The 16,148-nt window shown below is 37.7% G+C and overlaps 1 protein-coding gene across 4 annotated transcripts in view; it reads right to left on the bottom strand.

Annotated features, from left to right (window-relative positions):
* The window catches only part of nrp2a (neuropilin 2a), a 125,310-nt gene that overhangs the window by 89,686 nt on the left and 19,476 nt on the right, over positions 1-16,148 (bottom strand). The gene's annotated exons all lie outside the window — the stretch shown is intronic.

The following is a 16,148-nucleotide window of genomic DNA, read 5'->3' on the forward strand; positions in this document are numbered from 1 at the left end:
CTGACCCCGCTCTGTCATTTTACGTGGCCTACCACTTCGTGGCTGAGTTGCTGTCATTCCCAATCGCTTCCACTTTGTTATAATACCACTGACAGTTGACTGTGGAATATTTAGTAGCGAGGAAATTTCACAACTGGACTTGTTGCACAGGTGGCATCCTATCACAGTACCACGCTGGAATTCACTGAGCTCCTGAGAGCGGCCCATTCTTTCACAAATGTTTGTAGAAGCAGTCTGCATGCCTAGGTGCTTCATTTTATACACCTGTGGCCATGAAAGTGATTGGAACACCTGAATTCAATTATTTGGATGGGTGAGCGAATACTTTTGGCAATATAGTGTATATATATCTTCTGTGGAAGGGACAGACTAAAAAAACGATCAACCAATCATTGCATTCGGTCCGAATGTAATGATAGGATGTCCTTCCTGTCTGTCAATCTATATTTGCATTCCACCACGCAACTCGTTCGCGCAGACAATCACACGTCATCAGCGCGGCTTCCTTGATGCTGTGCAGAGCGAGCGCGAGAATGGAAGGCGAATCGCAGCTACCTTATGTTCCTCCTGAACCACCAGTAAAAGGAAACAAGAAAAGAAAGATGTGTTAGAAACTTCTACAATGAAAAAACGTCTGGAACAAGAGCGTGCTAAAAGCAGAATTAACTCTGCTCTGTGTGTGTGTGTGTGTGTTCATGTGTGATAGAGGAGGCGTGGCTTTAGAGACACCTCTGAAGCGAGGACAGGCTCTATGCTTTCAAAGCTAGCTTGCTAACTGCTAGCCTCTCTGGATATATATATATATATATATATATATATATATATATATATATATATAGATATCTATATATATATATATATATATATATATATATATATATATATATATATATATATATATATATATATAATATATATATATATTTAATGAAAATCTTACTCAATCACCATTGAGAATAGTGGGAATGACAAAAACAAAAAACTCAATAGTAAAACATCTGTACACATTAATGAGATGCTGTAATGAGAATTTGGGAGGAAATGTGCAAAACTGTAATAAAAATAGGCTTAAAATTGTCCTAAATTAGGCTTCATTTTCTTAATGTAAAAAACGAATTACATATTTTTTTCTTTTGATTTTGAAGAAAAATATAACCTGAACACGTTTTTGTGAAATGTACGCTCATATCAATTTCACACTGCATGTAACTGAATGCAAGAAGCCTTTTTCCCATTATCACAGTACATTATATAATATAACTTTCTTTTATAGGCATAAAGCACAAATTGTTTACCGCAGTGTAATAAAGCTGTGATTATGCATGCTAATTATGCACGATTCAATGGTTATTCAGGTGCTGCGGGCGCTGCTGAAAACTCCCTTGACTCTGGTATGTTTTTAAGAGTGTGCGAGGGAGAAAGACTTGACACACGGAGGGCAAAGGCCCCGGGTCCCTGTCTCATGTTCAGACACGTCTTCCTCTCCAAATCGCGCTTTCTCTTTCCTCTCCCTTACAGCCTCTTCACTGCTAATTGCTTTTCACACTTACAGTGTTTTTCAAATTTTTTTTACAGCCCTGCACATTCCCTCGAGGTGTCACTAGCCACCCTAAAGAGCCGTTTGTCTGGAAAGAGAGAGACAGTGAGATACACAGGGGTACGGATGCTGCTTTGCATGTTTGTTTTGTGTATATACCACGTACTACAGTAAGTTTTGACAGCATGATTGTTTCCTGCATGTGTTCAAATGAAAAGAGATGTACATCAGCTCTGCTCTGGCGACACTGGCCGAAACATAAGTCTGAAACCTGCCACCTACACATTAAACAACGCTCCAACATGTGTTTGTTTAATTATTAGACACTTTGGACTGGTAAACATCGTTGACTAATCTTATATTTGGCTCAGGCAGCCAAAGATACATGAAACCAAGGGTCAGTTGGTCACTTTCAAATACCGTGGTATTACCATTCAGTGAGCGCATTTACCGCCCAATCTTACATAGTTTATCCCTAATAAGCAAACAATGTGTGTGGTCATGTAAATGCCATGGTCATGTAAAATCCATCGGAGTAAGGTAACAAACCGTGTAAGCAAAAAACTATCTACACAGGTAAATTTTGGCCATTACCCTGATTTCACATTATAAAAAACCTTTACCGGCATTCTTACCAACTTATTCAATGTGCACAGGTGTTGTGTGCATGATTGTTTATGTTTTGACATCAAAAGCAGAGATTAAATGAATGAGTTCAAATCTAATGTAAACGTAGGTTTGTTCCGTTGTCATTTTTGGAATAATCTGATTTTTGATAGGTATTAGCGTATTGCAATGCATGTAAACGTGCTCACTGAGGCCATGTCTACACTAATATGTTTTTAGATGAAAATGCATTGATTTTGCTATATATATGCCTGTCATCTACACTGGAACATCATTCTTGTCCACCAAAACAGAGACTTTCAAAAAGGCTCTCTAGTACCGCTAGGGCTGATATATTGAATTTATCGAAATATCGCAAATGTACATATCGCAATATGCATATCGCAAGGGCTATCAATAATGGAATTACTTTAATACAGTAACGTTCAAGGCGACGCAGATAGCAGAAAATAGATTGGGCACGTGATTGTCATTTGGTGTGTGTGCGTGCATATGTAGCTGTAACCAGCGCTGACTTGTGCTTTCACTCTGCGTTGTGTGTGCAGATAACAGTGAGACCAGACACCAGTATACAAACTCAGACTTGGCTTGTTTGTAAAAATGTGGAGGGCAAGCACTTCTGGACATCACTTTTCCAAATAAAAGTTTCATATTGAAAACTAATTTTGAAATTAATATGAACATGAATTGCAGAGTAAAAATAAAATGCAATATTTTACAACATGGAGTCTTTAAGGATATCCCACAAGATGGTGAAATAAACTTTATATTCAAATACTTAAAAAAAAAAAAAATGATTGAAGATTAATTTTAATATCTGCTACATAACTAATGGGTAAAACTGTATATTATCTATAATTGTATATTGTCTATATGCAATTTGGAACAAACGACAACTATGTTTGTGGTCTCTGAGATAGTTTCACGCACACAATGATGTTATCATAGGATTGTCGTATCGCATATTGCATATCGCATTTTTCATCCATTTCGTGCAGCCGTTAGAACCGGGTACTTTGGAGTTTTTAACAGACAATGTATAATTGCAGACATTGCCATGGCCTGAACCATGGTACTACCACAGTATTTTTCTGTTAAAACGGCTTGAACGAAAGAATCAAGCCTTACATTTACGAATAATGGTATAAGAATATGGTGATCAAACTATAGCATGGTATGTCAAAGTACCATACTGTAACAGGGTAAAGGGGAAAGGAAGAGGCGAGAACCGGCTTGATAATATAAATAATAATTTAATGATTGACTTAAAGCAAAAGACATATAACATAAATGCATACAGGGCAGCTGCCTGCAGCTCTCTCTCTCCCAAACTGCCACCTCTGGCCATCTTTATCCCCCTTGATTAGCCTGATTAGGGGCTGCCCGCCCTCCTCCTTGCTACACATACAAATATACCATTGAAAAACCATGAAAATACCATAGATAGTACCATAGAAGTAAGTTATAGTATCATGGTATAAAAATGTAATCAAATAAAACCGAAAAATATATCACAGTACCATGCTAATAACGTGTTTTATGGACAATACCATGATAATATCATGGTATTCTTTGAAACACCATACAGTACCACAGTATATGAACATGGTAATCAGTACTACAATATAGTACCATTGTATTATCATTTGATACAATTACTGAACCCTAGTACTGCTACAGTGCTTTTTAAAGGGCTTGATTAAAGACATATAAATATATAACCCATGAAATAAAAATAAAAATGGTAAAAGTTGCCAAAATAATCTTTTAGTAGATGTATACACATTTAAAGTTTACAGTCTTTTTCTTTCGGGAAAAACAGACCAAAACTATTAATGACTCTTCGTGTACTTTTCATTTTCATCCAATAAATTTCTCTCTTGAATGAGAATGTCCCTCCTACTAATATCACTTGCCTTAGACTAGTAATAGTGAGTAGCAAATCATAGTTCATGGCTGTGATGTAAACTAAAGGTGGACAAGCCCTTTGACATGTCCCGCCCCAACTTCCTGTAACAATAGGAAATATGTCAGCACAGGAATGAAAACTGTGCTCTGTCAAACCATTTCATGTGGTCTTTAAAAGAATCAATTCTGACTGAATTTTAGTTTTCTTGCTGGACTTTTTTGTTGAAATCAAAATAGACATTATGATATAAGAAGTGTGACGTATCATTATTTTCCTACGAAGACATCCTGCAGGTTTGTCTGTCTCAGGCCCAGCTCAATGGCTTTTAAAATATAATTCAGTCTGACACAAAATCATAACCTTTTTCAATATCAAACAACACAATGGCCGCTCATTTGAATTCTGCCATGCTTTTAGCTCAGCAGCCGCAGGACATGCTACAGGACTGTTCGCCAAACGGCCAAGACACTAAAATTGAAATTAAATAATGCTGAGACTCTGTATGGAAAGCTGCACTCTCAGTCCCTGGAGGCAGCAGCCTAATAAGCTATGAGTGCCTGTGAAATATTAAATAGATGCCGGGGAGGGTTCCCGAGGGGGAGGGAGGGTTGCCATTCTCAATGTGGTCGGGAAACAAATAGCATGGCTGTCTGATACCGAACTGACATTTACAGATGACTAGGGCAGACCGCAAAAGATTGAGGCATTCGTAAATTACAATAAAACTGGCTTTCATGCAAAGTCACTGATTCTTGTGCTAGGTCAAAACATAAAAAAATAAATGTCCATCTTCTTCCATTTTTTCACAAAGTGTGTATTTTGATGTAACATCAACACCGTCAGATACAAAAATAATGTACTGTTATGTCAAATATTCATAATAAATAGGCACGTCATGATTATTAAATAATCATCTGATTATTTGAGATAACTGCGATTATTGTGCACTTTAAATTCTAATCACATTTTACGGTCCAAATAAGAGAACGAACGGCATGTTTGAGTACCTCATTCAACTGAACTCTGACCGTCTCACTGAGCCGCACCGCACTGAAGATTAACTGCTTCAGAACCAGACTTTAAGCGCACTGAAACATGCACCATCTGTGGAGGTTCACTCCAAACTCCCGCAAAAATATAAACAAGGATTTATCTTATCACGTGGCTTGTTGAGCTCGTTACCGCTGAGACGTAGCGCGTGTGGAGGCCCACGCTATTCTCCGTGGCATCCAAGCACAACTCACCATGCACCCCACCGAGAGCGAGAACCACACATTATAGTGACCACGAGGAGGTTAACCCAACGTGACTCTACCCTCCCTAGCAGCCGGGCCAATTTGGTTGCTTAGGAGACCTGGCTGGAGTCACTCAGCACGCCCTGGATTTGAACTCGCGATTCCAGGGGTGGCAGTCAGCGTCAATACTAGCTGAGCTACCCAGGCCCCCAATAAATGACTTCTTAAGGTTTATGAAGCCCACATACTGTACATCTATGACAAAAGCATGACAATTTGTATAACAATTTATCAACATAATAACTGTGAAAGCCCTAAAACGGATAAACAATTGTCATAATCGTCATAATCATGAGAGGCCTAAAATAGACAATTAATTGTTATAATCGCAATCATTTGTTTGACAGTTACAGTAATCATTAGCCAAATCTCATAATCGTGACAACCCTACTAATAAACATTTACAAATCTAGCATTTAACTGTGATTAAGAATTAACTGACAATACAGTATTGTTTCAAACTGATTTTCAGACAATCTACTTAATTTTCACTACTGTTGGATGGATAATCTTGCACTGTTGATAACCAATAAATAAACATATTTTGCATTTCACACAGTCACCATTTGTTTTTCTGGTGTTGCTGGCTGAAATCAGAACCTACTAAAAATTAGGGTAGTTCTCTAAAACATTTAAATTTTAACAATAAACTTTATATATTAATAAAGGTTTTATAAAATAAACAATTTCAAACCTTCAAAACTTAATATAATATTTGTGTGAAAGTTTAAATATCTTGGTTGTGAAAGAAAATATAAGCACAATTAATTAAAATGCTAAAAATTACTTTAAAATATATTTTATGTTATATATATTTTAATACATGAAGTATTGAGTTATCTGAAAACAGGTGGTTTTGGGATAGTGAGTGAAAAAGTAATTTTATAATTTTGATAAAATAAAGAAAAGGGCATGAAATGGTATATTTGTGTTAAAAACATTCTAGTGATTATTTCTGAATAATTTCAAAGTGGAAATGCTGCTATTTTCCAAACTAATAAACTAGTAAAAGTGCAGCCCGTTTTGTTGGTAAATTTTTATGGGGTGAATTTTCTGGCCTTTTTAAGATTCAGAACGTTCCTGTCAAAATGTGCTGTCTCCCAATTCCCATTATGTTGTAATTGAAAGCCTAAGGCCTTATAAGAATGCATTAGGCTCTTTTTTCCCATCAACGATATTAAAACTTATTTTGGGGGGAAATTGGCTTGCTGGCGTAAAAAAAGACTTTTTTTTTTTTTTTAAATCTTTCAATTCCCAAAAGTGCCACTTTATACTGCTCCAGATTGATAGCGTTTTTTGAGCTATCAATATCCTGATAGACTCTGGGCTCGCTGATATATTTCCAATGCCCTAAAAACATCCCAGAAAGCACTGTGTCCTAAAAAAACATTATTGACCTATTTGAATATCAAGCCTATAATATCATCACTAACTGTAAGAGAAGTTAATATACTGTGCAAAGACTATTGACCACCAGAGGTTGATTCATTTTTGCTGGTCAGTGGATAAAGATATAATAAATTTACTGCCAATAAGGCAGGTCTTGAGTAAGACAAATGTACAGTTTAATTTCTGAGAAAGAAGAATGTAGCTTGATGTAAGTAACATCTCACCTAAGGAGAGACCGAAATTACACTTTTTTATCCATTGAAAATTGATTGGATTATGAAAAGTGGGCAGTAAGTAAATAGGGTAATTTTTTTTTTTTTTCTTGTTAACTTCAACAGTTTCTAGACAGTTATTTTACAATGATTTTGAATGTGGTGAACATAATCCAATTAGATTTTATAGCCAGAACTATCCATTTTGTATGACTGTTAAGAAAGCCTTTATTATAACTGTGATATTTTTATTTATGCGATGCTCAATTTTTGCACGTGACCCCTGTGGCCTTTGGCCCATAAGCTTGTGACCTTCCTGACCATGACCTCACTCTCTTGAATGTGCGGGGTCCATTGATTCTTCATTATGGGCAAAGAACATGCATTGATGCTGTGTTCATTCTCCCAGAGGAAAAGAGGAGATATCATGCTTGCAGTTTAGAATCGCTGACGCTGCTCAACAGCTTAGCACCTCAACATCTGCAGATAGCACTGCATGGTAAATACGAGAACTTTCAACACTTGAGTGGATCATAGACTCCTTTGAGTGATGCAGACTCCACTGCAAACATCTGTCTCACTCTTACCAGCAATTCTTCTAGATTCTCTCCTCCACCCAAGCAACTGTCTTTCAGTCAATATTTTATGTCCCAGAGGTGCTTTCTGAATTGGGTCGGGTTGGGTCGAAGCAGTTTCTTTGTGATTTTCATTGTGAATCCATCTTAAACACTTCAACATCTTTTAACTTTTTTCCTGTTCTCTATGCATTATGCAAAGTCAGTATTTAGCATTCAGGGGGAAATTGCTGTTTGAATATAGAGTAGTGTGTTAGGGCAAGAAAATATAATGGAGATATATTTGGAGAATGATAATGAAGGACACTCATTAATGGGCAAAAGGAATAATGTTATTTACTTGCTCAAGATGTTAGACAGACAGACAGACAGACAGACAGTCAGACAGATAGTCTGTCTATCCATCTGAACAGACAGACAGACAGACAGATAGACAGACTGATAGTCTGTCTATCTGTCTGAACAGACAGACATACACAGAGTGACCAACTGACTGACCGACCGACCGACCGACAGACAGACAGACTGATAATTTGTCTATCTGTCTGAACAGACAGACAGACAGATAGACAGATAGATAGTCTGTCTATCTGTCTGAACAGACAGAGAGACAGACAGATCTATTCTTCTGAACAGACAGACAGACAGACAGACAGTTAGATAGTCTGACTATCCGTCTGAACAAACAGACAGACAGATAGACCAGACGACAGACAGACAGACAGACAGACAGACAGACTGACTGACTGACTGACTGACTGACTGACTGATTGATTGATTGATTGATTGATTGACAGATAGATAGATAGATAGATAGATAGATAGATATCAAAACTTTCAATCTTTCTGTCTATCTGTCTGAACAGAGAGACAGACAGACAGACAGATGATAGATAGATAGATAGATAGATAGATAGATAGATAGATAGATAGATATAAAAAAACTATCAAACTATCAATCTGTCTGTCTATCCATCTGAACAGACAGACAGATAGTCTGTCTATCCATCTGAACAGATGGACGGACAGACACAGACAGACAGACAGACAGACAGACAGACAGACAGACAGATAGATAGATAGATAGATAGATAGATAGATAGATAGATAGATAGATAGATAGATATCAAAAAACTATCAAACTATCAATCTGTCTGTCTATCCATCTGAACAGACAGACAGATAGTCTGTCTATCCATCTGAACGGACGGACAGATGGATAGACAGACAGACAGACAGACAGACAGTGAGAGAGACAGAAAGACAGACAGACAGACAGATAGATAGATAGATAGACAGATGATAGATAGATAGATAGATAGATAGATAGATAGATAGATAGATAGATAGATAGATAGAAACACAAATAAAGACAGCAAGAAAGAGACAGAGAAAGGGAGAGTGGGCAGTAGTTCTCATTTCTTCTCACCTTCCTTCCCCCTTTTCAAAAGAGAAGAGTATCCCATTAAAGATATAGCCCGATATTTCATTTGCCATTTTTATTGCATCTATCTCAGATCAATCTGCTCACAGCCCTCCAGGTAAAAGCCATCTGGCTTCGATTCTGGAATAAAAATACCCTGCTGAAGTGCCCCTATGAAAAATGTAATTGTTACTAAACCTTTCATGACTCCACCATGCAAGCCACAAGTCGAATGGACACAGGACGCATTAGTATGGTTTAGGGCACAAGAAGCTTTGACCTTGTGTAGTGTAAATTGTGCAAGCTAAGCTAAAGCGAGGCAGCTCCTCCGAGCAATGGAGACTTGGAGCCAGCCCCTCATAAGCACAAGGTGAATTTAAATGTGCTGGCTAGTGTGTGTGAGAGAATGTTTGCAGCCTAAAAGACTGAGCCAGGCCTTTCAATTATACACTGCTTAAATGTGCTGACGATGACTCCTTGTATACTGTATATAGAAAAATAGAGATGGAGGCCTGAAGTGGACCATTAGAGTGAGACCTGTTTATGGACCTGCATAAGGTAAAGCATCTGACACCTCTTAAATTTTTCCATCATTCATTTCTTGCCACTTTCCTTTCTCTCTTCCAGTCTGAGAGAAGGGGTAATGAAGGTTAAGAATGGGTGACCTCGATATATGGAAGGAGTGTGCTTTGTGCTAACGTACTCTCCTGAAGCACCACTAAAGAAGTCCTTCCAGCTCAATTTCTTGTGAACAGGCGGGATATCAACAGCAACACTAATTTCCTTGTCTACATGGTTGCTACAATAAGCCCTTCAAAGGAACACCTAATGGCTGGATTTGCCAAAGTTTGAGATTCTTTGAAAAATAAAAGTTTTTTTATTTCTACGTTTCCAGTAGCATTTCTACCATAAAATTACAAACTGTTTCCAGCCCGCTTAGCTAACCATGCTCAGGACAGAGAACTGTGCTGGTGGAATGGCTTTGGTGATGTTGCGACTTCAGATTGGTTACTTGCTCTGTCAGTTCATTCTAGTCATGATTTCAAAGCAACATAATGGGAAAAGAAACCGTAACCATGGCAAAAGCCTGGATCTGGATAGAATTACATGGTTCCACAAGGAGAACCGTTCAGCCTGATGGTGGAAAAGCAGCTTTTGTAGCTAGTAGACAAGACATCCTTAAGCAAACTGGTATATTCCACTTCAGTCTCAGGGTTATATCCGATTTCAGAGTTCAGATACTTGCTCGAATCGTCAGATCCTGCTGGACGGCGAAGACGGCAGGGGAGAGGAGCTTACACCTACAGCATGACGGGACCTAAACTGGTGGTGATGGGGTGGTGGGTAGTGAAAACAATGAGGCATTACGAGCGATGAAGGCAACTGTGTGAGCTTAAAAAGCAGAGGCTGGATTGTGATTGGATGAGATGACTGAACTGATTGAATTGAATGAAAGCGTAAAGACCGCAAGTCTTCCTGCTGGAACTACTGCTTACATTTCCATTTCCCTACACGAATTACGCATGGGGTTCAGGATTGGTGAACTTTGACACTCAAATTCGTGGCATTGGCTAATAGGAAGTTGCTTGGTTTGGCAGTGACCTCTGTGTAAGCAATGCTTCATACACAGCTACAATGAATAATTACAATGGACAAGAAAATAATTTTAGTGCTGAGTTTCTTTATAACTTCACTCTTCTAGAGTATAAAGTTTAGCATAAAAAAAAAAAAGAGTCTGGCGATTAGTTTTTGGGGGATCCACACTTGCTTAACATCCACATACGCCTTCTTTGCCTGCAGAATTTTTGCCATGCAAAGGTAAACGTGTCCGAGCCTTAAGCTGGAATAACTTGATGATAGTCAAAAGCTTGGCTACTAGATACTTCTAAAAACTAAAGGGACATTCACACAGACAGCAATTAAATCATTGGAGATCTCCAAGTCACTTTACTCTTGGTTAATAATAGGCATTCCTACTCAACTGTACCAGGAGGCGGATCACGTGAGCTCCACTATCTGCACTCTCAATAGTGCTTGCCACATCACATTTGCATAAAGCCCAACTTTGTCGCATCACCAATGGTTGCAGCTGCCCATGTTGTCTCAAACTGCCAACTCTGAAAATGAACGAATTCCGATTGCTTTGTTGCTGCAAACTGCTATTAGTGTAAATGGTTGCAATTGCCCACATTGCCTATGATTCACTGTACATAAAATGTATGTGACATCCATATTTATTGGTTTCAATTATTTTTGGTGAGTCAGACCTTTCAGATTCTTAAATGGCCATGGCTAAATAAGCATTTGACAGTAAATCATACGAGTGAATATCATTTCCAATTTATTCATTTTAATATTTTGAACTTTCACACACTCAAGCAAGAGCATTAAGGCTACATTTCCCAAGTCTTTCTCTCCACTTGTGTTTTTGGAGTCTAGTTTTGGAATGTCTTTCCTGGAAGTATGCCTCTGAAACCTCAGACAACTTTTCTCATTTGGGAAGCTCAATCTGAACAACAAACACAGCCAGGGTAAAGCTGTCCAACCCGATAAAGCCACCCAAGCAGAAAAAAAACCGAGATTGAACATTTGTTAACAGCAAGTCCAGAATGTCTCCAGTGAAAATGACCACAAAGCATAAATGCAGGTGAAGTAGCTTTTGTTTGTCTCGTAAAAAAGTTAAACTAAAATACTAAAATAAACTAAAAACATTGTCTAATTTAAAATAAGAAGAGAATATACACAGCCAGCTGTCTTAATAGGGAACTTCAGATTTAACGGAGATACACACTCCCCAATTTCTGCCATACATATGAGCAGCACATGAGGAAGCCATTGTGGTTTTAAACCACTCATAAATGAAAGTGCTTCAAGAACAACAATCATTTTAGGCCAGCAGGGACAGTAAACCACTGACTAAGAAGAAGAGATTGGAGATAATATCCAGGACAGTGAATGGGAAAATATAGACCAATGGATCCAAAGTCAAAAACTTTAGGTTATTATTTTACATTTGCTTTGCATACAGGGATGTTTTTTCAACTTCAGGCACTTTTAGTCCTTTGTCTTGCTAAGGATAATATCAATGCTAACATTTTATATATCCTAAATACACACAATTACATAACATTTTCACACTTTTTGCATAATTTGGCAAATTATATTAGAAATATTCTGTTCACAAGTGATATACCTTGATTTTTCTTTAAAACATCACTTTAAATGTCTCATATTTCATCTCAAGCATGCTCTTTACTGACACTTTTGTCGATTTGGCTAAGTATACTAACTTTTGATAAAAAATAATTTGGGGCAAAATTGTTTAGGTTGGTGGAAATGACACCACAGCTATGGCCCCGTTTCCGCCTGGTATTAATATGCATTTCGGGTGAACCGATCACATGTGGTCAGCCTTAAATACAGGTCTAAAAGGGGTCTAAACTGTTTTGTGATCACATACCACATACCACATACCACATATGAATGTGGCCAAAACGCATGTGACCAGATCACATTTTAGGTGTAAACACTTATCCATCCTGTATGCCTCCTGGCAGCAGTGAAGCTCCAACCCTCACCTGTCAATCAACCGCTGTGCTAAAACAAGAGTTTAAACTTTGCTGTTTAAGAGCAGCTTTAAAAGGAAATAACCATCCAATCTGAACATTTTAAAAAGCAGATACATACAGTATACAATCACAAGAGCTTCAAGGATCTTCTCTAGTGTGTCTGATATCAACACAGATGACAAGCACGAACACCCGAATCTCCTTTAATACAGGTAATCCACTAAAATAACGAATAATTCTGCTTGACATTTTGCGTTTGTGCTAGATTAAATTTCAACCGCATCTGGGAGAAACAGCGAGCAGTTTTTTTTCCGCTTTCTTTGTCTTTTCTGACTTTATTGTGCTTTATTATCAAGCAGTAACACACTGACATAGTGATTGATGTATGTCATCATGAAACAGAGACACTCCTCTCCAAATCCGAACACAAGTGGTCACAGCAGATGCATTTAAGTGACCAGGTGTAAACTAGGGATGGGCATTTTGGTCATTTTGTCTCCTCGAGTACTTGAGCACTCGAGGGGGCGTTGAGTACTCGAGGGGCAATGACATGTACATAACTCTATATATAATAACATGTCTGTCAAACGTCTTTGGCTGCTGCATTGTGACTTGTTGTTCCGGTGTATCGTCTAGTCATTATTATTCACTGTTATAAATTAAAAAATATATAATGCATCATATTTTGTCATTATGTGAAGATTCGCTGCCCAAATCAATGAAAGAATGTGCACAACCCACATCTGTCTGTTCTTCCTTCAGGTTACCGTAGTACTTTTAGTAAGTGCGCGTCAGTTTTTTTAGTGACTCTATTTTCAAATCGCGTTTTTAATATGCGTGTTTAGTTGAAGTTCAGTTTTTAAGACGCTGCATTCTGTTCCATTTAGCTGCACTCTGCCTAGCTATTTGAAACATTCGCCTGCTGTATATGCGCTGCTTCAGCGTGTTGAGTCCACTGCCACATGCCTGGTGTGTGTGTCTGTGTGTCTCCCCAAGTGTTCGCTCCTGTGGGGAGAGCGGCGATGCTCCATATTGTTGTTGCTGTGATGATTCATGAAGCGTTCCATTCAACTCGGAGAGTCGAAATTTCCACCTTTCAACTGGGGAAAGTGCAACAGAATGACACTTTATGTCAGACTTCTAACTTGGTAACACATGTGGAAATCTTTAACTCCCATTTAGTCGAGATGCAGGTGTGTGTTACGTCACTTAGGGCAGGGAGGTTTACAGTCAGTGACAAACATTCACTTTTATTCAATAATACCCATTAACCAGTCAAAGTTCTTATATTAAATGATAATAAAACATGTTTAGCAAATTCTCTTTTGATTATCGTAATGATAGCATTGCAAAATAAAAAATAAGCTCCCTCTTTGACGTGTTTGTGTTTAGTTGTCAGGAATGTCAAGTGAAAAGTCACATCATGCATGATCAGCTTTGATCATCGTTTTCATGATCGATCATTGCTGCCACGTCTAAGAACACGAGGATTGGAGTACTCGTGCCCATCCCTAGTGTAAACAGCAAAGTGTTTCACCTGGCCACATTTGATCGGATCATCCGAGATGCATCGTAATACCAGGTGGAAACGGGGCCTGTGGGACAGTTTTGTTTTTATTTATTTATTTTTTATAGAAATAATTTTCACACAATAAATAATTAAATGGTTAATGTTTAGTTCACTCTTTGCTTAGACTCCCAGAGTTTTAAACAAGTAATAATGTATTTTTTTGTAATGGATTTTCATAGTTTAATATTGAAAGACTGGGTCTGGGATGAGGCTAAAATGATGTAACCTATACATATAAGGCATTTGAAAAATATAAAAAGAAACAATGAATTTTACTCACACCCTTCTATGTTGTCATATCAAAACTATCGAAACGAAAGTGAAAGTGAAGTGAAAGTGTCATAGAATCAACACAAAATGGTGTGGTTGCTTCAGTAAATGTGCTTTTAATGTCTAATTTGATTTGAAAACACTATTTAAAATGTGTGTTTTGTTCACCTCTCATTTATATTTTTGAACACTATCCGTTAGGTTTAGGTGTTGGTTTAGGGTAAGTATGTCTGTTTGTTCACCTCTCATTTATCTTTATGGACACTATTGGTTAGGTCTAGGTAAATATTTTAGGTTAGGGAGGTATGTTTTACTCATTAAAACATCCATTTAATGTTCACCTTAAAAACCTTGTCTGATTACTACAACATTTCACCATCGCTGGACGTTTCACTGGGAAACTGCAGCCAAACGTGTAATGAAGCACATAATTTTGGTTTACAGAAATGTTGCTATTGTCAGGAAAATTTCATGAGATCCGGCTGCAAATTTTTAAATCAGTATTAACAAGACCTTCATATAACAATTATTTTTTTTTTTTAAATCTGTTTATTTTCATTAAAATTAAACCCTTGGACATGAAATTAAGCTGAAGAAACACCCATATATCCATGTCTATTAGAGAAAAACTTAAGGAAGCCCAGTATAATCGTTTTGGGTTCACTTGATCCCAGTGCAAACCGTCTAAAGTCAGTACACTAAAAACATCAAAACTAAAAACTACATTTATATGAAAAACTTTTGATAAATCTAGATAAACTAGTCTCTTGTTGGGTGACTAGTCGTCCATCGTGACCTATCCTCACAAAGAAAGGAAAGGATAAAGAAAATTAGCTGGAATAAAGCGTAAAATTATGCACTAGTTCTGCAGAATGACAAACGATAAGGACATGCGCACAATTAATTTAGCTCCAACGGAGCATTCACAAACCCTGCCCTGTGTGTGGAATTGTTGATGAGGCGAAAGTGAAAGATAAGGGAAGAGGATGTGAAAGAGGTAGACGTGGAATACGCTTAATTTATAGGATGGGACAGAAAGAAAGATGTGAGACAGGGGAAGGGAGCGGATGATGTGTGAGAAGCAGATTGAGGATTTTGGAGAAAGTCTAGTCATTTTTTTTTTTTGTATGGCACTTTTCACAACACACATCGTTTCAAAGCAGCTTTACAGAAAATCATGCTTTAACAGAAAATGAAACCGTAATATCTATAAAGTCTTAGAGTCATCATTGTGTAGTTTGTGATTGAGTTTTGAAATATGATTGTAAATTGTGTATAAAAATTTAATAATAATTGTATTTAGAACCCCTGTGAGCAAGCCAAAGGCGACTGTGTCAAGCAACACAAAACTCCATAAGATGTTGGTTAATGGAGAAAAATAACCTTGGGAGAAACCAGGCTCACTGTGGGGGCCAGTTCCCCTTTTGCTAAACAGCATGAATATAATGCCAGTATTAGTTATTTTTGTGCAGTGTAAGTCATGGTTTAAAATTTGTAAACTAAGTGTTAAGGGTCAGTGTTTAAACAAAGAGTTTGTATGAACTGTAAGATTAATGACTAATGTCTTTGAAGTCCATCCTGGATTAACTGCAGAAACAGAAGCTGCAGAAAAAGAGAAGGCGACCCAGAGAGGAGAAGGGCACGGTCTAGGGTCAGCAACCTATTTGACATGGAGTGGCATTTTTTATTTTCCCGGTCAATGGCTGTGCCGACACATTTTGAATGTGACCATGGTTTAAGGAGGGTGTACCTGTATGCTGGGTTGGAAATCG

The sequence above is a fragment of the Myxocyprinus asiaticus genome, chromosome 7 (genome assembly GCF_019703515.2).
Source record: "Myxocyprinus asiaticus isolate MX2 ecotype Aquarium Trade chromosome 7, UBuf_Myxa_2, whole genome shotgun sequence".
NCBI lineage: Eukaryota > Metazoa > Chordata > Actinopteri > Cypriniformes > Catostomidae > Myxocyprinus > Myxocyprinus asiaticus.